The following is a 25,754-nucleotide window of genomic DNA, read 5'->3' on the forward strand; positions in this document are numbered from 1 at the left end:
TCCTATGAATTTAGGACCTGAGAATGACGTCACGGCTTGTGATTGGTCGCGTGGCGGTCACATGAGCGGCACGCGACCAATCAGAAGCCGTGACGTCATGGAAGGTGCTGAACGAGCTCATTTTAAGCAAAGCAGGCTGCCGGTTACTACCAGGGCGTGTCAGAGGGTGAGTATATCCCTATTTTTTATTTTAATTCTTTATTTTTTACATGGATATGGATCCCAGGGCCTGAAGGAGAGTTTCCTCTCCTTCAGACCCTGGGAACCATACACTGGGAACTTCCGATTCCGATTCCCGATACCACAAAAGTATCGGATTTCGGTATCGGAATTCCGATACCGCAAGTATCGGCCGATACCCGATACTTGCGGTATCGGAATGCTCAACACTATGTATCACACAATATTTTTTTGTATATAAGATAAGACAAAATCCATTAATAAACAGTATTTTTGATTGGCATATAAAAGAGTGTTGTGTGTGAAACAGTATTGTATGAGTATTAGAAATGTGTTAGATATTACAGGTATCTGTAAGCTGTAGGGTAGCTAGCTTGCTCTAATCTTGGTAGGCAGTGGGGGAGATACTTTTCTTAAGAGATTATCAGGTGTAGAGTATGGATGTTGATGTGCAGTGCATAGAACAGAGTAAAATTTGCAGTAATTTTAACTTTATTGGATAGGTTTAAAAGGAATCTGTCAGCAGATGTTTGCTATGTAATCTGAGAGAAGTATAATGTAGAGGCAGAGAGACTGATTGCAGGGATGAATCACTTACTGGACTGCTTGGTGTAGTTTTGATAAAATCATTGTTTGTTAGTAGATGGAGAGAACACGAGGAGTTCAGTTTTTGACAGGTTCAGTTTCTGATAGAGACACACCACCACCACCGCAGATGCCTGATGCGACATACGGATAGCCCCTAACGGGACTCCGGCACCTCTTCTGGGATTATGCCCTCTTCTAATTTTCCTTTACCATAAGTAAGGTTTGAAAAAGACCCAAAGGGTCGAAACGTTACCTTACAACACTGCGGTGAATTATTCTATATATTTTGTTGGTGTTTTTCAAAATAAAAAAAAACACTTGTTTGGCTAAAATTCTGAAGATACTTTCTGAGTGCGACTGTATTGCTTGAGGTCAGATAGAGGGAGGACATGATGTTAGAGACAGCGGTAAGACAATCACTGGTGTTTTCTAAAAAGGATGGCGTGATAACAGGAGAAGAAGTGTATAATTGGGTGTCGTCAGCATAGAGATGGTACTGGAAACCAAATCTACTGATTGTTTTTCCAATAGGGGCAGTATACAAGGAGAAGAGGAGGGGGCCTAGGACTGATCCTTGAGGAACCCCAACAGTAAGGGGAAGGTGAGAGGAGGAGGAACCAGCAAAACATACAGTGAAGGATCGATCAGAGAGATAGGAGGAGAACCAGCAGAGAACGGTGTCTGTTATGGACTTGGTGGTTAGGAGCACCTGGAATGACCTGATGGTTAAACTAGACGACAGGACAAGCTCTGGGAAGTGGGATCTCTGCTGACCGCAAACCCTAATCCTATCTCACAAACTAGAAATAGCCGTGGAGCGTACCTATCTCTCCCTAGACGCCTCTTCACAGCCTAAGAGCTAACTACTCCTAAAGATAGGAAATAAAGCTTTACCTTGCCTCAGAGAAATTCCCCAAAGGAAAAGGCAGACCCCCACATATATTGACTGTGAGTTAAGAGGAAAGTCACAAACACAGGAATTAAACAGGTTTCAGCAAAGGAGGCCAGTCTTCACTAAATAGACAGAGGATAGGAAAGGGATCTATGCGGTCAGCACAAAAAGCTACAAAAAGCCACGCAGAGTGTGCAAAAAGACCCCCGCACCAACTCACGGTGCGGAGGTGCCACTCTGCACCCCAGAGCTTCCAGCTAGCAAGGCAATATCATGTTAGCGAGCTGGACTAGAACTTAGCAAGTACTAAGAAATATATTCAGTACACAATGAACAACAAATGAACTAGCAAGGACTTTGCTTCTGCTGGAGTAGACAGGTCATCAGAAAGATCCGAGAGAGATCTGAACCAGAACTGATACATTGACAGCTGGCATGAAGTAACGATCTGAGTGGAGTTAAATAGAGAAGCCAACCTAGCCGCAAACGAGGGCAGCTGAGGAAGCAACCTCAAGAACCAGCAGTTCCACTCACAGCCACCAGAGGGAGTCCACAGACAGAACTCGCCGAAGTACCATTCATGACCACAGGAGGGAGTTCGAGAATGGAATTCACAACAGTACCCCCCCCTTGAGGAGGGGTCACCGAACCCTCACCAGAGCCCCCAGGCCGATCAGGACGAGCCAATTGAAAGGCACGAACCAAATCGGCAGCATGGACATCGGAGGCAACAACCAGGAATTATCCTCCTGACCATAGCCCTTCCATTTGACCAGATACTGAAGTTTCCGTCTCGAAATACGAGAATCTAAAATCTTCTCCACCACATACTCCAACTCCCCCTTGACCAACACCGGAGCAGGAGGGTCAACGGAAGGAACCATAGGCGCCACATATCTCCACAACAACGACCTATGGAACACATTGTGGATGGCAAAAGAAGCTGGAAGGGCCAAACGAAATGACACAGGATTGAGAATTTCAGAAATCTTATAAGGACCAATGAAACGAGGTTTAAACTTAGGAGAAGAAACCTTCATAGGGACATAACGAGATGACAACCAAACCAAATCCCCAACACGAAGTCGGGGACCAACACAGTGACGGCGGTTGGCGAAACGTTGAGCCTTCTCCCGGGACAATGTCAAATTGTCCACTACATGAGTCCAAATTTGCTGCAACCTGTCCACCACAGAATCTACACCAGGACAGTCCGAAGGCTCAACCTGCCCTGAAGAAAAACGAGGATGAAAACCAGAATTACAAAAAAAAGGCGAAACCAAAGTAGCCGAACTGGCCCGATTATTAAGGGCGAACTCAGCCAATGGCAAGAAGGTCACCCAATCATCCTGATCAGCAGAAACAAAGCATCTCAGATAGGTCTCCAAAGTCTGATTAGTTCGTTTGGTTTGGCCATTTGTCTGAGGATGGAAAGCTGAAGAAAAAGACAAATCAATGCCCATCGTAGCACAAAAGGACCGCCAAAACCTTGAAACAAACTGGGAACCTCTGTCCGACACGATGTTCTCCGGAATTCCATGCAAACGAACCACATGCTGGAAAAATAATGGAACCAAATCAGAGGAGGAAGGTAATTTAGGCAAGGGTACCAAATTAACCATCTTAGAGAAGCGATCACAAACCACCCAGATGACCAACATCCTTTGAGAGACAGGGAGATCTGAAATAAAATCCATGGAAACATGCGTCCAAGGCCTTTTCGGGACTGGCAAGGGCAAAAGTAACCCACTGGCACGAGAACAGCAGGGCTTGGCCCGAGCACAAGTCCCACAGGATTGCACAAAAGAACGCACATCCCGTGACAAGGAAGGCCACCAAATGGACCTAGCCACCAAATCTCTGGTACCAAAAATCCCAGGATGACCAGCCAACACCGAACAATGAACCTTAGAGATAACTCTACTAGTCCATCTATCAGGGACAAACAGTTTCTCCGCTGGACAACGGTCAGGTCTATCAGCCTGAAACTCCTGCAGCACCCGCCGCAAATCAGGTGAGATGGCGGACAGAATTACCCCCTCTTTGAGAATACCAGCCGGCTCAGGAACTCCCGGAGAATCAGGCACAAAACTCCTTGAAAGGGCATCGGCCTTCTCATTCTTAGAACCTGGAAGGTATGAAACCACAAAATCGAAACGGGAGAAAAACAGCGACCATCGAGCCTGTCTAGGATTCAACCGCTTGGCAGACTCGAGATAAGTCAGATTCTTGTGATCCGTTAAGACCACCACGCGATGCTTGGCTCCCTCAAGCCAATGTCGCCACTCCTCGAATGCCCACTTCATAGCCAACAACTCCCAATTTCCAACATCATAATTACGCTCAGCAGGCGAAAACTTTCTAGAAAAGAAAGCACATGGCTTCATCACAGAGCCATCAGAACTTCTTTGAGACAAAACAGCCCCTGCTCCAATCTCAGAAGCATCAACCTCGACCTGAAAAGGGAGCGAAACATCTGGCTGACACAACACAGGGGCCGAAGAGAAATGACGTTTCAACTCCTGAAACGCCTCAACGGCCGCAGAGGACCAATTCACCACATCAGCACCTTTCTTGGTCAAATCAGTCAACGGTTTAACAACACTAGAAAAATTAGCGATGAAGCGACGGTAAAAATTAGCAAAGCCCAGGAATTTCTGAAGGCTCTTCACAGATGTAGGCTGAGTCCAATCATAAATGGCCTGAACTTTAACAGGATCCATCTCGATAGTAGAAGGGGAAAAAATGAAGCCCAAAAAGGAAACCATCTGAACTCCGTAGAGACATTTAGACCCCTTCACAAACAAAGAGTTAGCACGAAGGACCTGGAACACCATTCTGACCTGCTTCACATGAGACTCCCAATCATCCGAAAAGACCAAAATATCATCCAAATATACAATCATGAATCTATCCAAATACTTTCGGAAGATGTCATGCATAAAGGACTGAAACACAGATGGAGCATTAGAAAGCCCGAATGGCATCACCAGGTACTCAAAATGGCCCTCGGGCGTATTAAATGCTGTTTTCCATTCATCTCCCTGTTTAATACGCACAAGATTATATGCCCCTCGAAGATCTATCTTGGTGAACCAACTAGCCCCCTTAATCCGAGCAAACAAATCAGACAGTAGAGGCAAAGGGTACTGAAATTTGACCGTGATTTTATTGAGAAGGCGGTAATCTATACAAGGTCTCAGAGAACCATCCTTCGTGGCCACAAAAAAGAACCCTGCTCCCAACGGTGACGACGACGGGCGAATATGCCCTTTCTCCAAGGACTCCTTTATATAACTCCGCATAGCAGCGTGTTCCGGCACAGATAAATTGAAAAGTCGTCCCTTAGGAAATTTACTACCAGGAATCAAATTAATATCACAATCACAATCCCTATGAGGAGGTAGGGCACTGGATTTGGGCTCATCAAATACATCTTGGTAATCCGACAAAAACTCAGGGACTTCAGAAGGGGTAGAAGAAGAAATTGACAACAATGGAACATCACCATGTACCCTTTGACAACCCCAACTGGACACAGACATTGATTTCCAATCCAATACTGGGTTATGGACCTGCAGCCATGGCAAACCCAACACGACCACATCATGCAAATTATGCAACACCAAAAAGCGAATATCTTCCTGATGTGCAGGAGCCATGCACATGGTCAACTGAGTCCAGTACTGAGGTTTATTCTTGGCCAAAGGCGTAGCATCAATTCCCCTTAATGGAATAGGATACTGCAAGGGCTCCAAGAAAAAACCACAGCGCCTGGCAAACTCCAAGTCCATCAAATTCAGGGAAGCGCCTGAATCCACAAATGCCATAACAGAGTAGGACGACAAAGAGCAAATCAGAGTAACGGACAAAAGAAATTTAGGCTGTACAGTACCAATGGTGACAGACCTAGCGAACCGCTTAGTGCTCTTAGGACAATCAGAGATAGCATGAGTGGAGTCACCACAGTAAAAACACAGCCCATTCTGATGTCTGTATTCTTGCCGTTCAGCTCTGGTCAAAGTCCTATCACATTGCATAGGCTCAGGCCTCTGCTCAGAGGATACCGCCAAATGGTGCACAACCTTGCGCTCACGCAAGCGCCGATCGATCTGAATGGCCAAGGACATTGATTCATTCAGACCAGCAGGCGTGGGGAACCCCACCATAACATCCTTAAGGGCTTAAGAAAGACCCTTTCTGAAAATTGCTGTAAGGGCACACTCATTCCATTGAGTAAGCACAGACCACTTTCTAAACTTCTGGCAATATACCTCCGCTTCATCCTGACCCTGACACAAAGCCAGCAAGATTTTCTCTGCCTGATCCACAGAGTTAGGTTCGTCATAAAGCAATCCAAGCGCCAGAAAAAACGCATCTACATTAAGCAATGCAGGATCTCCTGGCGCAAGGGAGAATGCCCAGTCTTGAGGGTCGCCACGTAACAAAGAAATAATGATTTTTACTTGCTGAATGGGGTCACCAGAGGAGCAGGGTTTCAAAGCAAGAAACAGTCTACAATTATTTTTGAAATTCAGAAATTTAGATCTATCCCCAGAAAACAAATCAGGAATTGGAATTCTAGGCTCTAACATCGGATTCTGAACTACATAATCTTGAATGCTTTGTACCCTTGCAGTGAGTTGATCAACACAAGAGGACAGACCTTGAATGTCCATATCTACACCTGAGTCCTGAACCACCCAGAGGTTAAGGGGAAAAGAAAGACAAAACACACTGCAGAGAAAAAAAAATGGTCTCAGAACTTCTCTTATCCTTCTATTGAGATGCATTAACATTTTGTGGCCAGCTGTACTGTTATGGACCTGGTGGTTAGGAGCACCTGGAATGACCTGATGGTTAAACTAGACGACAGGACAAGCTCTGGGAAGTGGGATCTCTGCTGACCACAAACCCTAATCCTATCTCACAAACTAGAAATAGCCGTGGAGCGTACCTAACTCTCCCTAGACGCCTCTTCACAGCCTAAGAGCTAACTACCCCTAAAGATAGGAAATAAAGCCTTACCTTGCCTCAGAGAAATTCACCAAAGGAAAAGGCAGACCCCCACATATATTGACTGTGAGTTAAGAGGAAAGTCACAAACACAGGAATGAAACAGGTTTCGGCAAAGGAGGCCAGTCTTCACTAAATAGACAGAGGATAGGAAAGGGATCTATGCGGTCAGCACAAAAAACTACAAAAAGCCACGCAGAGTGTGCAAAAAGACCCCCGCACCAACTCACGGTGCGGAAGTGCCACTCTGCACCCCAGAGCTTCCAGCTAGCAAGGCAATATCATGTTAGCGAGCTGGACTAGAACTTAGCAAGTACTAAGAAATATATTCAGTACACAATGAACAACAAATGAACTAGCATGGACTTTGCTTCTGCTGGAGTAGACAGGTCATCAGAAAGATCCGAGAGAGATCTGAACCAGAACTGATACATTGACAGCTGGCATGAAGTAACGATCTGAGTGGAGTTAAATAGAGAAGCCAACCTAGCCGCAAACGAGGGCAGCTGAGGAAGCAACCTCAAGAACCAGCAGTTCCACTAACAGCCACCAGAGGGAGTCCACAGACAGAACTCGCCGAAGTACCATTCATGACCACAGGAGGGAGCTCGAGAACGGAATTCACAACAGGTGTCCTTGAGGCCGATGGAGCGGAGCATAGTGAGGAGGAGCTGATGATCCACAGAATCGAATGCTGCGGAGAGATCCAAGAGAATTAGCATGGAGTAGTGACCATTAGATATCGCTGTTAGTAGGTCATTAGAGACTTTAGTGAGGGCAGTTTTAGTACAGAGTAAGGAGCGAAAGCCAGATTGAAGAGGGTCAAGAAGAGAGTTATCTGAGAGTTAGCGGGTAAGACGGGCGTGGACCAGGCGTTCGAGGAGTTTAGAGATGAAGGGAAGATTAGAGACAGGTCTATAATTAGCGGCACAGTTTTGGTCGAGGGATGGTTTTTTAAGTAATGGATGTATGATGGAATGCTTAAATGAGGAGGGAAAAATACCGGAAGTGAGAGAAAGGTTGAATATTTTTGTTAGGTGAGAGGTGACAGCCGGGGAAAGGGACTGGAGGAGATGTGACGGAATGAGATCACTGGTGCAAGTGGTCAGGCGAGAAGATGCAAGGAGCCTGATTACTCCTTCTTCTGTAACTGGTTCAAAGTCAGAGAGTGAACTAGATGCAGTGGGGGAGGGAAGGCAGTGCATGGTATGAAGAGATTGGGAGATGATTTCCTGTCGAATGTGGTCAATTTTTTCTTTGAAGTAATTGGCCAGATCGTCAGCATGGAGATCCGTGGTTGGGGCCTGCTCTCTTGGGTTGAGTAGGGACTGGAAAGTGTCAAAGAGACGTTTAGGGTTATTTGACAGTGAGGTGATGAGGTTGTTGAAATAGGTTTGTTTGGAGAGGTGAAGGGCAGAGATGTATGTTTTTAGCATGAACTTATAATGGTTTGATGGCTCCAACACTGTATGATGGCCTCTTCACTGTAATCCCCACACTGTACGATGGCCCCCTAGATAGCCTCCATATAGTATAATGCAGCAGATCTTCCTCAATATAGTATAATGCACTCCCCATAGGCCTACTCTATATTGTATAATGCACCCCCATATGCAGACCCTGTAGTATAAGACAGCATCCCACAGACAGACCCTGTGATAAAAGACAGCACCCCATAGGCAGACCCTGTAGTATAAGGCAGCACCCCATAGGCAGACCCTGTAGTATAAGGCAGCACCCCCATAGGCAGACCCTGTAGTATAAGGCAGGACCCCCACAGGCAGACCCTGTAGTAGAAGGCAGCACCCCCACAGGCAGACCCTGTAGTATAAGACAGCACCCCACAGATAGACCCTGTGATAAAAGACAGCACCCCATAGGCAGACCCTGTAGTATAAGGCAGCACCCCTATAGGCAGACCCTGTAGTATAAAGCAGCACCCCATAGGCAAACCCTGTAGTATAAGACAGCACCCCCATAGGCAGATCCTGTAGTAAAAGGCAGCACGCCCATAGGCAGACCCTGTAGTAAAAGGCAGCACCCCATAAGCAGACCTTGTAGTTTAAGGCAGCTCCCCCTAGGCAGATCCTGTAGTATAATGCAGCACCGCCATAGGCAGACCCTGTAGTATAAGGCAGCACCCCATAGGCAGACCCAGTAGTATAAGGCAGCACCCCATAGGAAGATCCTGTAGCATAAGGCAGCACCCCCATAAGCAGATCCTGTAGTATAAGGCAGCACCCCTTAGGCAGACCCTGTAGTATAAGGCAGCACCCCCATAGGCAGATCCTGTAGTATAGAGCAGCACCCACATAGGCAGACCCTGTAGTATAAGGCAGCACCCCATAGGCAGACCCTGTAGTATAAGACAGCACCCCACAGGCAGAGAAGGTAGTATAAGGCAGTACCCCATAGGCAGACGCTGTAGTATAAGGCAGCACCCCATAGGCAGACCCTGTAGTGTAAGGCAGCACACCCATAAGCAGACCTTGTAGTATAAAGCAGCACCCCATAGGCAGACCCTGTAGTATAAGGCAGCACCCCACAGGAAGACCCTGTACTATAAGGAAGCACCCCCATAGGTAGACCCTCTGCCCCCAATAGCTACGCTACTGACTGAGCTCTATTATGCCTGCCCACATCACTAATTGGCATATTTATGTGTACTCTTTTCATTGGCAGAAAGCTACCAATCAGTGGAGGGGGTTACATAAACAGGATGATTACATGACATTAGACAAGTAGTCTCTTATTCAAAATCTGCTGATGAAGCACTAATTTTATTAAAACTACAACAAGCAGCTCAGCAAGTGGCACGTCAACAGAATCAGGGCCTCTGCCTCTACATCATGCTGCTCTCAGATTAAACAGAAAACCTGCTGACAGATTCCCTTATGGTGCAGGCAAGAATAAGCATGGCGGTTTCAAAGGCAAATACTATCTGGGTGCAAAAGCTGTAAAGGTTTCAATCTCTTAATGTCACAGGCTCACAGCATGACTGACCCAGTGTGACACGATCTAACAGTTGGTCGGTCACCAAATGGCACAACAACACAAGGCCGATGGGAATAGGGGAAAGAAAGGCCCTGACACTAGGGAATCAGGAATGGTCACATCCTGAGCTCAGACCTGAGCCTGTCCCTGATCTCACATAACACCCTATGCAGGTCCTTCCCCCTGCCAATGTCAGGATGCCTCGTCCCTAAATGTCATCTATAACTGCTCTAGCTAGTGCACTGGCGAGTGACGGGCACTAGCCGCACCTACTGCAGGTAAGAAACACATGGAAGGGACAGACACCGAAGGGACGAGGTAACAAAAATATAACATTTAGCTTTCTGCTGCAAAGCACCGAACAGCAGGATAAAGACACCAGATCAACGTATTTAGCTGTAGCACCACTGCTCCCAGAGAGCTCCTACTCCAGCTTGGTCACTGCAGATTACTCTAACACCGACAATCAGCTGATGCATCAGGTGACTTTTTAAAGGATGGTGGGAGTGGTCACCGCCCACATGGGGACCCAGCAGCAATGCAAGTACACCAGCAGGCCAGCGGGGAGAAACTGACATTAACTCCCGATGGCCTGAAAGGAAAAAAGTTTAAAGTTAAAGAAACCAGATCTGCCACAAATCCAAAAATCGTGACACTTAATATGAGGGAATTTCACTTTAAAGTGACCCCCCCACCCTTGGATTGAAAACTGATTATACAAAGTCATGGCCAAAAGTGTTGGCACCCTTGAAATTGTTTCAGAAAATATTTTTTTCTCTCAGAAAATTATTGAAATTGCACGTTTTGTTACACATGTGTTTATTTCCTTTGTATGTATTGAAAAAGAAACACAAAAAATTGAGAAAAAAAGGCAAATTGGACATAATTTCACACAAAACCTCAAAAGTTGGCTGGACAAAATTGTTGGAAACCACAACTAATATTTGGTTGCGCACCCTTTGGAATAAATAACTGCAATCAATCACTTCCTATAACCATCAACAAGCTTCTAACACCTCTCAACTGCAATTTTTGACCACTCTTCTTTTAAAAACTGCTTTAGGTCTCTCATATCTGAAGGGTGCCTTCTCCCTGTTAGGTGTCGAGTTCCCGACGCTGCACAGGGGGAATCTCAAACCTCCTCCGCTGCAGTCTCCCATTCTTCTCTGGCCGCAGTGGAGCCTGCTCAGCGGAGACGTCTGTCCCAGCGTCTGGCTCAGGCAGATGCTGTGCACTTGGTTACTGCTGATCTTCCAGACTCAGCCATTGTAACCAGCACTGTTCTGCGGCGAGCAGATGCTCCTGGGACAAAGTCCTGCTTTTCCTCTACTGGGCATGCCCAAAGGAACGACCTCTCATTGGAGGTTGGGGGTCACATGCTCAGGTCCTGAAGCAGTTCCTATTGGACCACTAGGAAGGTCCTGGAGAGCTTCCTCTATAAAAGGTTTGCATGGCCACACAGCCATGCGCTAGTATCAACTTATCTTTATGAGCTTAGCTACCTTGTGGTCTGTGTCTGCATGTGCTCAGGGTGGGCTATATAGCCACTAGAATTCCGGCACCTCCGGAGAGGAGTTTGTGTGTGTGAATTTAGGGCTGGCGTATAGCCACTAGAATTCTGGCACCTCCAAAGAGGAGTTACTTGTGTGCTGAAGCTGACTGTATGACCACTGTATGCTACCTGCTCTGTTAGTGAGCTGTGATCCTCTGTGAGGTTAACAGGGCACAGCGTTATCCTAATTCCAGTGACTCTGTGAAGCAACAGAGTTCGCTCCTATACAGACCGGGTGACGGAACCCGTGTCTATTCAGGCGTTGTACCCCCATATAGTGCCGCCATTTACTAGCAGCAGGTTCCACTCCTGCACGGTTGACCCCAGGCTGCGAACGCACCTATATTATCTCAATATTTACTCGGTGTGTTCTGCCAGCTCTAACACTCCCAACAGCAATTTTAAGATCTCTCCACAGGTGTTCAATGGGATTTAGATCCAGAATTATTGTTGGCCGCTTCAGAACTCTCCAGAGCTTTGTTTCCATCCATTTTGGATGCTTCTTGAAGTATGTTTGGGGTCATTGTCCTGCTAGAAGATCCATAACCTTAGAAGCAAGCCTAACTTTCGGACATTGGGCACTACATTGCGATACAAAGTCCTTTGGTAATCTTCAGATTTCATGATACAGCAAAACAACTCCAAAACATGTCTGAAACTCCACAATTTTTAACTGTAGGTATTATGTTCTTTTCTTTTTAGACCATATTCCGTCTTCAGTAAACAGTAGAATTGTGCTTAACCAAAAAGCTCTATCTTAATCTCATCTGTCCACAAAATGCTTTCTCAGAAAGATTTTGGCTTACTCATATACATTTTGGCAAACTGGCCTAGCTCTTTTATGTCTGTGTCAGCAGTGCGGTCTTCCTATGTCTCCAGCCATAGCATTTCATTTCATTCAAATGTTGACGGATTGTTAGCGCTTACACTGATACACCCTGAGCCTGCAAGACAGCTTGAATTTCTTTGGAACTTGATTGGGGCTGCTTATCCACCATTTCAACTATCCTGCTTAGAACCTTTCATCAATTTCTCACTCTCTCCCTGCCATCCAAGTCCAGGGAGATTAGCTACAGTGCCATGGGTTGTAAACTTCTTGATTATGTTGGGCACTGTGGACAAAGAAACATCAAGACCTCTGTAGATGAACTTGTAACCTTGAGATTGTTGACATTTTTCAACAATTTTGGTTCTCATGTTCTCATACAGTTCTCTTCTCCTCTTTCTGTCCTCCATGCTTAGTGTGGCACACACAGACACACAATGCAAAGACTGAGTCAACTTCTTCCCTTTTTATCTGTTTTCAGGGGTGATTTTCATATAGCTCACACCTGTTACTTGCCACAGGTGAGTTTGAACTTGCATCACAAGCTTAAAACAAAGTTGTTTACCCAAAATTTTGGAAATGTGTTAACAATTTTGTCTGGCCCATCTTTGGGATTTTGTGTGAAGTTAAGTCCCATTTGCCTTTTTTCTCTTTTTTGTGTGGTTCCAATACACACAAAGAAAATAAACATGTGTATTACAAACCATGTGTAATTGCAATATTTTTCTAGGAGAAATACTTAATTTTCTGGAACAATTTCAAGAGTGCCAATAGTTTTGGCCATTACTGTATTTACCATGTCTAGTTACTCCACCTGTCATTATCTGTCCAGATCAGCATTCCTTTCTTTATGCTTCTAAGATGACCATCTCCAGCCTTGAGGAGTGTAGTGGAAAGTCTAAATAAAGCCTTCAATGTGCGGATTATTGTAACTGAAATGTTAATATAAATTTTTCAAAAGTAGTCACCCTACTTATTGCCCTGTCGTTGTCTCTCTGCTGACATTGCTTTTCTCTTTGTTATCTCGAAAGCCACTTCAGTGGAATAATATCTAAAGGGAGTCCAGCACTAAAATCTAAAGATTAGGACACCTTTGTTAATGAACACATATTACTTTGTTATTTAAAACATACTTACAGATATTTTGAATCATCCCTTTTAATAGCATGTTAGGATTGCTTTACTTCTAATAAATATAATAAATCTACAATTGTTTGAACAGCTGGTAGCTCAACCTTCCCAATATCATATATTTGTAGTTATTCTACAACGACTTACTTTATTTCAACAGTGAAGTGAAATAGTGAAGTTGATGTCACCTACCACTTATCTAAATCCATTATCTGGCGGTAAGCCCCAATGAACATTCGATGGATATTGCCACTCAAAAATGTGTAGATTCTATCAACTAATCTGAAATGTTAAAAAATAAATCAGAAAATTAGTCTTTTAAGTCAAAAGGCCAAAAACCGGGCAACAGTTTCCCTGTTGTAAACAATAGCTATAGGAAAATAAGGGATTTTAGAACATAACTTTTAATATTCTCATTAAAAGAATTAAAAAAATCACACAATGTGACACACAAAAAGGTGGTAATGTGGCTGTCATAGACACATCAAGCTACTGTACCTTCAGATGTGTCTGATGATTCTGAGTGACTCAGATTGCTATAAGGTCCTACATAGCAACCCATATGAGGAGTATTTGGCAGAATTAAGTATGATCCTGAAGAGTGGACTTCAAGCTGGAGTTTTGGATAAAAAAAATGTGAATTTATTCTACCCGGTTACTGCAACTTTTTATTGCTTGCCCAAAATTCATAAAGGCCTGACCCATTGTCTTAGCATTAATAGCTTGACACCAAACCTAGAAATTTACTTGGACTGGGTGTTAAAACCCTTTGTCTTAGAACTGAATTCTTACACACTAGACATCACGGACCTTCTCATTAAGATTGAAGAGTTGGTTTTGGAACGGGATATGATTCTAGTAAGCATTGATATAGAGGTACTTTATTTCTCAATTCCACACACCAAGGGCATTGAAGCAGTCACATTTTTTCTAAATAGTAAAGGTCATCAGTTTCGGAGACACAATGACTATATCTTGGAGTGTCTGAACTTTTTGTTGACAAAAAATGTCTTTATGTTTGACACCAAGTACTTCCACCAGCTCAGGGGCACAGCAATGGGGAGCCCCTGTGCCCCTTCATATGATAATTTGCTTATTAGCATATGCTAATTTGTTCCTGGGTTGGTGATAGGAAATGGTGATCTTTGATCAGGGAACTACACAGGGAAGTGATGGCGTCATGCTATGGCTCAGATATATCGATGATGTGCTCGTCATCTGGTGTTGGTCTGAGGATAGTTTCGAAAATTTTGTTGATGTCTTCAATATCAATGAGCTGGGGCTTACTTTTACCTTTCAAACCAGCAGCACTCATTTGTCCTTTTTAGACATTCTGATTGAAAAAATGCCAGATGGCACCTTGAGTACTAGTTCCTTCAGAAAGCCCACCTCCACTACTTCCACATTTAGATGGGAAAGTAGCCATCCCCCCGCACAACAGAGAGGCATCCCAAAAAGTCAATATATCAGGATCAGAAGAAAATGTACTGATGTTGGGGATCAAGCCCTTGATTTGAGGAAGAGATTCCAGGAGAGAGGATATCCAGATAGGGTCCTGAAAGAAGCCTTTAGAACGTCCCTATCCAGTCAGAGAACAGATTTATTGTCCAAACCTGTGAATTTCATACTAAATATCTAACTGTTCATTTAATAATTTAACCAATTTTGTAATGAATTTCAGTTAAATATTCCTGTTCCCTTGCTACTTTTACTTCCTGTCTGTTTTTTTAACTTCCAATGACATGTCATTTCAGTATCCCAGCACGTGCTGTGGATTCTCAAACCATTTATCGGGGAAGGGGGCAGGTGCTACGGTCATTACCCCAGCTTCTTTCACCACCTTGAAATGGGAAATCATCAATAATGTCCTTTCAAGGGGGTTGCGCTAATCTCTGTTCTACTGAGCATGCTCTAGTTTTCAATTCCAACACATGCTCATTATGGGCTCCCTGCTCACTGCACTGTACTTCTTTCACTGCTCATTGAGCTCCTTTGCTGGGTCTAAGGAGAAGTGCACATTGAAAAGGAGAAAACATACCAAGCAGGTAGAGAAGAGACGAGCCCAGCCTTCAAAACAGACGTCACTTAAAGCACCTTTCACACATCAGTTTTTTGCTATCAGTCACAATCCGTCAACTTTTGATGCGTTTGATCCGTTTTTTTCTCATAGACTTGTATTAGTGACTGATTGCGATGGATGGCCTCACGTTTCATCCGTCGTTTGCCGGATCCATTGAAAATTGTTTGTCTGGCGGCTGGAGACAACGGACAAAGCAACGTTTTTTGTGTACGTTGAAAAAACGGACAGCGACGGATCCGTTGCCGTCTGTTGTTTGCTAGAATGGAATCCTATGGGCTCCAGATCCATCAAATGATGAAATCCAGCGACGGATTCCTTTTTTATTTAACTGAGCATGCTCCAATTTTTTTTAGGATCCAATTAGCCAGATCCGCTAGTCGGATCCAGTGAAAAAACGGATCCGTCGCATCAGTTTTTCACAATCTACGATGTATCCGTCGATCCAACGGATTGTGACTGACGGCAAAAATCTGATGTGTGAAAGGGGCCTAAGATGTAACGTTTCAGGGCAGTGACATCCTTTTCTGTAATAGGGGAAGTTATGTGCATTGGGGAAAACTACTTGCCTGACCTGACACAGGAGAAAATTGAGAAGAGCCCTAAAAATTAGTAGTGCTAAAAAAAGCTATCCTATAGATTAATATCTCTCAGTCAGATTTTGCAGCTAGGCGATCATTAATGACTTTAGAGATGGTTTTCTAATTGGAGCAGATGAGTTCTAAATCCTTCGTTATGTGGTCACATTGCACATACTGTAAAATATCTCTTAAGAAAGAAATCAATGCTAAGATAGATTAGATTTTACATTAGGTAGAGTAATGTAAACTCGAGGAAACTTTTATTAAATGCCATAAAACATTATTGCACAAAATCCCATAATGAATGGAAAGCTAAACATTGGACCTTCGTGTGTTGATATGAATGGACACACAAATCTCATTCATATGGGGCCTTATCACTGAAGCTTCATATTGCATCACAGTAACAAAGTGAACTTTTAATGTATGCTATAAAACCAATTCTACCAGGCTGACATAAGAAATGTTATGAATTTACATTGTGTGCCAAATCGTATATCAGGTTAAAGCTGGCTGTTGGTTTTGAAAAAGTTTCAATAAATATTTATCTGCATTTAATGATCTGCTAATGGTTTTTCACATGATATGATGTTACGCTGTACAGAACTTTCTAAATCACACAGGAGGGGGAAGGTTTCTAAAACAAACTTGTTCATTATTTCAGTAGTAAAAGCTGTCGGAGGTGGGAACATAATAGGCATTCGAAATCACAAGCAAAACAAATGTTTTAATCGATATTATTCCCAAAATAATATTGGAACACTAAACCTAGATAGAGAACACAAAGGCTAGTTACCTACTAAATTATTCAATTTTTGACAAATGATTGATGACAGAAGAGGTATGACATAGCCACTGGTGTCTTAAAGGGGTTGTTCAGGACGGTCACTGCACAGTTGACGGCGCTGTGGTGTTCCAGCTCCTTACACTTTGTACAATCAGCGTAGGTGTTCGCAGGAGAAAACTCCACATCTGTGAATCAGTGTGGATTTATATACTACAAGCTAGATCCACATTAGGTATGAATACAATACTGGGCATTATATACCATTATAAATAAGTTATTTGACAATGTATTAATTTTTTAGCATTTATTTCTGATTACATATTTAATTTAATTTTGTTGACAGTTGTTGCCCTAGTTTTGTAGCCTCATTTACCATTAGATGATATAAACCTTATGACTACACAGGATATGACTTAAAAGACAGCGATATTCACTTTTTATGTTATGCAAAGGACTTTGTCTGAAACATGTTTACGTTTCTTTTTTTATGGAAGATGTGACCTTTTTGTCTGTACGATAAAGAACTCTTTTTATAAGAAGATCCTGACTCTGAATTTCCTTAATCTTTTGTCATGGTACATTACCTTGTGGCACTGCAAGTTTCCATGCATTAGGTCTCGTAGTTGGTGAGCTGTCCTCTGCAATTCCTTGTTGTGTCACGCAAGTTCATATGCTTACAGCACATAAATGGTTAACGTCAGGTCTCAGCTAGGAAGTAAATGCAGCTAGTTGATAAACAAACAAAAACCAAATAAAGAGACCATATGAGAAGGTATATAGGGAGACTTCCAATGCTGATTGATATACCCAAAAGAAGGGAAGTGCACAACCCAAAAGATAAAATGAAAACTTTTATTAATATAAATCAGATAAAAACAGATTCTAGAGAAAATATGTGAATAATACAGCAGGGTGGTGAAGAACGCTAAGCAGAGTGACCTCCAAGCAGCCAATTGAAAATCAAGTGAAGCAGATAAATAAACACATTATATCAGAGAAAAATCCTATCCGAATACTGTGAATGAATTTATAATGTCAACCCAGTGGAAAGATTACTTTCAACACAGACACGGTATATACAAAAACATATAGATATATGAGTGTGCTGGCAGCACATTGATGCAAGGTCTATGTGAATACGTGTTGAGTGTGAACTCATACAAAACCCGGGTAATAAGTTTAAAATTTTTGTATTGCACATGGAAAGGTAAGAGGCAGATATGCCCAGTAAAGTAAATATATTAAAGTGCAAGTGCTTGAAAGTGCATAGAGATCATTGCAACAACGAGGTCACAGCAAAGGGGTTACCAAAAGAAGTGCTGCCAGTATCTGTATAAGTGAAGGCACTTAGGAGGGAAAAACCCCGACGCTTGTTTTGCTATCGCTTCTTCCTGGGGAGGTCGTAGATGTGGACAGAGAGTAGCACTGGCTTTTTAAATGCTGCCGGAGGTATGGCGCTCTTGTCAGCCCTGCATGGAGCCGGAAGCGGCGGATCCGGCGTCCCACTTCATCAGTCCCCGCCCACCTCCGACGCGTCAGTAGGAGAGAGGATGACGCGACAGGAGGCGTTACCACGGCAATCCAGTCCAGCCGGCAGATACGAGCGCACGCCGCTAGCAATGACACAGAGGACATGATGGGAATTCTGATGTGCAAAGGGTAAGGCACATTGTGTGATGATAAAAAAGGAGTCAGTAGTGAAAATAACAAAGGGAACCGGTAATGAGGATGAAAGTAGTGGAATATATCTAAAAAAAGGGGAGTGTTGAGAATATAAATGCAATGTCACAGGCATGGGTAAACACAAGGGTATGTGACAATATATATAAGCGACAAGTGACAAAAATTCCTAAAAAAAATTCATGATAAGAGAAAAATCAAGAAAGTGAAAAATAGCTTTATAAAAAACATGTAAAGCAATATGTGTAAAAAAAAAAATATAAACAAAACACATAAAGTGCACATGCAAAGATGCTCCAGAAGTCAGCAATCAAAAAATTACATGAAAAGATCATGTGAATGCAGTGCATATAGTAGACATACCACAAGATCCAGCAATAAATAATTACATTTGTGAAAAAATAAAAAATATATAATAAATAAAAAATGTGTCCTTAATGTTGACACATAGTGGATAGGACATCATGCATCCTCATTGTTGACACGCAGTTCCTATTTATCATAAGTGGGAAAGAAGAATATACGCACAAGTCAGAAGTTCAGAACACATCAAGGCATAAATTCAAGGAGCAAAATCTGAAAAACGAAAAAAAAGGAAATTAAGTACATGTAGATAAAAACATGTCAACTAACAAATAAAACTGAAGAGTATCTCATTAAAAAACTTTTTTTTAAAAGAGTCCATTAGGATCAATGCACTACCAGATCCGAAATATTTTTAAAGAAAGGGAGCAAAACTGATAACTTCATTTAGTCCTTTAGGTTGAAGTGAATCAATTTTTGAGATCCATCTAGTCTCTAACTGGGCCAATTTGGTCTTAACATCTCCACCTCTTGAGTCCTTCAAAATTCGATCAATGCCACTCACTCTGAGCAGGTTTGGATTACAGCCATGGGCTGTTTTGAAATGGCGAGGTATCGGTTTCAGTAGTGTCAAATCCGTCATATCACGGGCATTCATTATGTTGCGAATGTGCTCCCTGGTTCGCATCTTCAGGTGTTGCGTGGTTATCCCTACGTATACCAAAGGACAGGGACAGGATGCGTAGTAGATAACATGGACAGTACCACATGTAATGTCATGGGTGATGTTAAAAATTCTGTCTCCATTAGTGGATTTGAAGTTCACAGCCTTGTCCATATTGATGCATGCTAGGCAGTTTTTACAGGGAAAAAAGACCCATTTAGGTCCTTTGGAGCCAAAGCAATTGGCAATAGTTGCTCCCTTGTGGTGGCTGTTGTGAACTCTGTTTTCGGGCTCCCTCTTGTGGTCACTGGTGGTATGGTGTGACTTTTGCTTTGGGCTCCCCCTGGTGGCTTTGTTTGTTATTCTGCTGGTCTCTGGCTATCAGCTGGTTCGTTATCCTCTGGGAGGTTCCTATATAGCTCTGTTTTACTTCCACTTGTTGCCGGCTGTCGATGTAATCAGTGCTACTCAGATTCCTTCTGACTACCTTGCTCCCAGTCCATCCAGGACAAAACTAAGTTTTGTTTGCTCATTTTTTGATCAGCAGTGTTTATCATGTTTTCTTGTCCAGCTTGCTAAAATGTGATTTCCTCGCTTGCTGGATGCTCTAGTGGACTGAGTTTCTCCCCACACACCATTAGTTGGTGCGTGGGTTCTTGAAATCTCAGGATGGATATTTTGTAAGGGTTTTTTATTGATCGCATAGACCCCTGCTCTATTTTCTGCTTTCTAGTACTAGTGGGCCTCTTTTGCTGAATCTGATTTCATCCCTACGTATGTGCCTTCTTCTTACTTCACCGTTAATATTTGTTGGGGGCTTCTATATCTTTGGGGATTATTACTCTGGAGGCAAGCGAGGTCTTTCTTTCTCTTTAGGGGTAGCTAGTTCCTCAGGCTGGCTCGAGACGTCTAGGAATTTTTTAGGCACGTTCACCGGCTACCTCTAGTTGTTTTGGATAGGTTCAGATTTGCGATCAGTCCAGTTACCATCTCCCTAGAGCTTGTCCTTAGTTTATTCACTTGCTGGTCTATTCGTGATCCTCAGCCACTAAGGATCATAACAGTACAGCCGGCCAGTAAAGTGTTAATTGCATGGCAGAAGCAGGAGAAAAGAAGCCTTGAGAATTTATTTTTTTTTGTTGTTGCCATGTGTCTAGCTGCTGTGGCTAGCTTCTCTCCTCTTCTTAATCTTGGTGTGGATCTGAGTTCAGCTGCTGACATGGACGTCCAGAGCTTGGCTTCCAGTCTGGATCATCTTGCTGCTAGGGTTCAAAGTATTCAGGATTTTGTTTTTCACAGTCCTATGTCAGAGCCTAGAATACCTATTCCGGAGTTGTTTTCTGGAGATAGATCTAGGTTCCTGCATTTTAGGAACAATTGTAAGTTGTTTCTTTCTTTGAAACCTCGTTCCTCTGGTGATGCCGTTCAGCAAGTTAAGATTATCATTTCCTTTTTGCGTGGTGACCCCCAAGATTGGGCCTTCGCATTGGCGCCAGGGGATCCTGCATTGCTTAGTGTAGATGCGTTTTTTCTAGCCCTTGGATTGCTCTATGAGGAACCTAATCTTGAGAACCAGGCTGAAAAAACGTTATTGGCCCTCTCGCAGGGGCAAGATGAAGCAGAGGTGTACTGCCAGAAATTTCAGAAATGGTCGGTGCTTACTCAGTGGAATGAGTGTGCCCTGGCTGCAAATTTCAGAGGTCTTTCTGAAGCCATTAAGAATGTCATGGTGGGGTTCCCTACGCCTGCAGGTCTGAATGAGTCAATGACTCTGGCCATCCAGATTGATCGGCGTTTGCGGGAGCGCAAACCTGTGCACCATTTGGCGGTGTCTTCTGAACAGACACCTGAATCTATGCAATGTGACAGAATTCTGACCAGAAGTGAACGGCAAAACTATAGACGGCAAAATGGGTTGTGCTTTTACTGTGGTGACTCAGCTCATGTTATCTCAGCATGCTCTAAGCGCAAAAAAAAGGTTGATAAATCTGTCACCATTGGTACTTTACAGCCTAAGTTCATTTTGTCTGTTACCCTGATTTGTTCCCTGTCATCTTACCCGGTTAATGCTTTTGTAGATTCAGGTGCCGCCCTGAGTCTGATGGATTGGTCATTTGCCAGGCGCTGTGGTTTTGATTTGGAGCCTTTAAAATTCCCTATTCCACTAAGGGGAATTGATTCTACACCATTGGCTACGAATAGACCTCAGTACTGGACACAAGTGACCATGTGCATGACTCCTGTTCATCAGGAGGTGATTCGCTTTCTTGTACTGCATAATTTGCATGATGTCGTCGTGTTGGGTCTACCATGGTTGCAGACTCATAATCCAGTCCTGGATTGGAAAGCTATGTCGGTGTCAAGATGGGGTTGTCAGGGAATTCATGGTGACGCTCCTGTGGTGTCTATTGCTTCGTCCACTCCTTCTGAAGTCCCTACGTTTTTGTCAGACTACCAGGATGTATTTGAGGAGCCCAAACTCAATTCTCTACCTCCTCATAGGGACTGTGATTGTGCTATAAATTTGATTCCTGGTAGTAAGTTTCCTAAGGGACGACTTTTCAATTTATCTGTGCCGGAGCATGCTGCCATGAGGAGTTATATAAAGGAGTCTTTAGAGAAGAGACATATTCACCCGTCCTCATCCCCTCTTGGTGCAGGATTCTTTTTTGTGGCTAAAAAGGATGGTTCCCTGAGACCCTGTATTGATTACACAGGTCAACAACAAAAAAATTTTTTTCTGGTGTCCAAAATATTTTAATGAATTTGGGGTATTTTTGGGGTGCTGATTCTGAATATGCTATCAGTTTTGCCAGATTGGCTCAAGTTTTTGAGATTTTTGGTATCTTATTTATAGCACTTGTTGGTAAATGCGACGCATCATCTCATTAATTTCTTTGGATTAGTACTTGAACTGAGCAGTTCTCAATATAGTTTTGTGTTAATTAGTGTTCTAAAAGTTTGTTCATAGCTTGATTTTTGCACTAACTTTATGTTGTTGTCTGTTTTCCAGTGAAAAGCATGAACTCATCAAGAAGAAGTTGTCTTAACGATCCAGACTCATTCTGTTACATTTGTGGTGAATACACACTGCCAAAACATAGAAGAAACATAACAGACTTCGTAAAAAAAGTGTATTTTGCCTATTTTGGGGTTATGCTTGGGGACCAAGACAAGTTTTGGGCACCATACATAGTGTGCAAAGCATGTATCGAATTATTACGAAAATGGAGCAAAGGACAAAGAAAAAGCTTCAAATTTGGTGTTCCAATGGTGTGGAGAGAGCCAAAAAATCATCATGATGACTGTTATTTCTGTGCAGTGCAAGTGCAAGGATTCAATAAGCATAAGAAACGAAAATGGGAGTAACATGGAATCTGCAAGAAGGCCTGTCCCTCATTGTGAAGATGTGCCTGTACCTGTGTTTACCATAAATAACAGTCATCATGATGATTTTTTGGCTCTCTCCACACCATTGGAACACCAAATTTGAAGCTTTTTCTTTGTCCTTTGCTCCATTTTCGTAATAATTCGATACATGCTTTGCACACTATGTGTGGTGCCCAAAACTTGTCTTGGTCCCCAAGCATAACCCCAAAATAGGCAAAATACACTTTTTTTACGAAGTCTGTTATGTTTCTTCTATGTTTTGGCAGTGTGTATTCACCACAAATGTAACAGAATGAGTCTGGATCGTTAAGACAACTTCTTCTTGATGAGTTCATGCTTTTCACTGGAAAACAGACAACAACATAAAGTTAGTGCAAAAATCAAGCTATGAACAAACTTTTAGAACACTAATTAACACAAAACTATATTGAGAACTGCTCAGTTCAAGTACTAATCCAAAGAAATTAATGAGATGATGCGTCGCATTTACCAACAAGTGCTATAAATAAGATACCAAAAATCTCAAAAACTTGAGCCAATCTGGCAAAACTGATGACATATTCGGAATCAGCACCCCAAAAATACCCTAAATTCGATGAAATATCTTTGGCACCAAAAATGCTGTTGACCAGTGTTATCGCCTTTTGAATAAAATCACGGTCAAATTTCAGTATCCTTTGCCATTGTTAACTGATTTGTTTGCTCGCATTAGGGGGTCTAGTTGGTTCACCAAGATAGATCTTCGTGGTGCGTATAACCTTGTGCGTATAAAACAGGGTGATGAATGGAAAACTGCATTTAATACGCCTGAAGGCCATTTTGAGTACTTGGTGATGCCTTTTGGACTTTCTAATGCTCCTTCAGTCTTTCAGTCCTTTATGCATGACATCTTCCGTGAATATCTGGATAAGTTTATGATTGTGTATCTGGATGATATTCTGTTTTTTTCGGATGATTGGGAGTCTCATGTTAAGCAGGTCAGGATGGTCTTTCAGGTCCTACGTGACAATGCTTTATTTGTGAAGGGCTCAAAATGTCTTTTTGGAGTCCAGAAGATTTCTTTTTTGGGTTTCATTTTTTCTCCTTCTACTATTGAGATGGACCCAGTCAAGGTTCAGGCTATTCATGACTGGACGCAGCCTACATCTGTTAAGAGTCTTCAGAAGTTCTTGGGTTTTGCTAAATTTTACCGTCGCTTCATAGCTAATTTTTCTGGCGTTGTTAAGCCTTTGACGGATTTGACCAAGAAGGGTTCTGATGTGACTAATTGGTCTTCTGCGGCTGTGGAGGCCTTTCGGGAGCTGAAGCGTCGGTTTTCTTCGGCTCCGGTCTTATGTCAGCCAGATGTCTCACTTCCCTTCCAGGTGGAGGTTGATGCTTCCGAGATTGGAGCGGGGGCTGTTTTGTCGCAGAGAAGCCCCGATGGCTCTGTGATGAAGCCATGTGCTTTCTTTTCAAGAAAGTTTTCGCCTGCCGAGCGGAATTATGATGTCGGTAATCGGGAGCTGTTGGCTATGAAGTGGGCATTTGAGGAGTGGCGACATTGGCTCGAGGGAGCTAAACATCGTGTGGTGGTGTTGACTGACCACAAGAATTTGATTCATCTCGAGTCGGCCAAATGGCTGAATCCCAGACAGGCTCGTTGGTCGTTGTTTTTCTCTCGTTTTGATTTCATGGTCTCGTACCTGCCTGACTCTCCTGGAGATTCAGAGCCGGCTGGTATCCTTAGAGAAGGGGTGATTTTGTCTGCCATCTCCCCAGATTTGCGACGTGTGCTGCAAGAGTTTCAGGCGGATAGACCTGACCGCTGTCCACCGGAGAGACTGTTTGTCCTGGATAGATGGACCAACAGAGTCATCTCCGAGGTTCATTCTTCGGTGTTGGCGGGCCATCCTGGAATATTTGGTACCAGAAACTTGGTGGCCAGGTCTTTTTGGTGGCCTTCCTTGTCGCGGGATGTGCGTTCCTTTGTGCAGTCTTGTGGAATTTGTGCTCGGGCGAAGCCTTGCTGTTCTCGTGCCAGTGGTTTGCTGTTACCTTTGCCTGTCCCGAAGAGGCCTTGGATGCACATTTCCATGGATTTTATTTCAGATCTCCCTGTCTCTCAGAGAATGTCTGTCATCTGGGTGGTGTGTGATCGTTTTTCTAAGATGGTCCATTTGGTGCCCTTGCCTAAGTTGCCTTCCTCCTCCGAGTTGGTTCCACTGTTTTTTCAAAATGTGGTTCGTTTGCACGGGATTCCTGAGAACATTGTTTCTGACAGAGGATCCCAGTTTGTGTCTAGATTTTGGCGGACCTTTTGTGCTAAGTTGGGCATTGAATTGTCTTTTTCGTCGGCCTTCCATCCTCAGACGAATGGCCAAACCGAGCGAACTAATCAGACCTTGGAGACTTATTTAAGATGTTTTGCTTCTGCTGACCAGGACGACTGGGTTACTTTTTTACCGTTGGCCGAGTTTGCCCTTAATAATCGGGCTAGTTCTGCTACTTTGGTTTCTCCTTTTTTTTGTAATTCGGGGTTTCATCCTCATTTTTCCTCGGGTCAGGTGGAGCCTTCTGACTGTCCTGGAGTGGATGTTGTGGTGGATAGGTTGTATCAGATTTGGAATCATGTGGTGGACAATTTGAAGTTGTCACAAGAGAAGGCTCAGCTCTTTGCCAACCGCCGTCGCTGTGTGGGTCCCCGACTTCGCGTTGGGGACTTGGTGTGGTTGTCTTCTCGCTTCGTTCCTATGAAGGTCTCCTCTCCTAAATTCAAGCCTCAGTTTATCGGTCCTTATAAGATTCTGGAAGTCCTTGGCCCTGTGTCATTCCGTCTGGACCTCCCGGCATCATTTGCTATTCATAATGTGTTCCATCGCTCGTTGTTGCAGAGGTATGTGGTACCTGTGGTTCCTCCGGTTGAGCCTCCTGCCCCGGTGCTGGTTGAGGGAGAATTGGAATACGTGGTGGAGAAGATCTTGGATTCTCGTGTTTCTAGACGGAGGCTCCAGTATTTGGTCAAGTGGAAGGGCTATGGTCAGGAGGATAATTCTTGGGTTGTCGCCTCTGATGTTCATGCGGCCGATTTGGTTCGTGCCTTCCATGTGGCTC

This window comes from Ranitomeya variabilis, chromosome 2, assembly GCF_051348905.1.
Source record: "Ranitomeya variabilis isolate aRanVar5 chromosome 2, aRanVar5.hap1, whole genome shotgun sequence".
Classification (NCBI taxonomy): Eukaryota; Metazoa; Chordata; class Amphibia; order Anura; family Dendrobatidae; genus Ranitomeya; species Ranitomeya variabilis.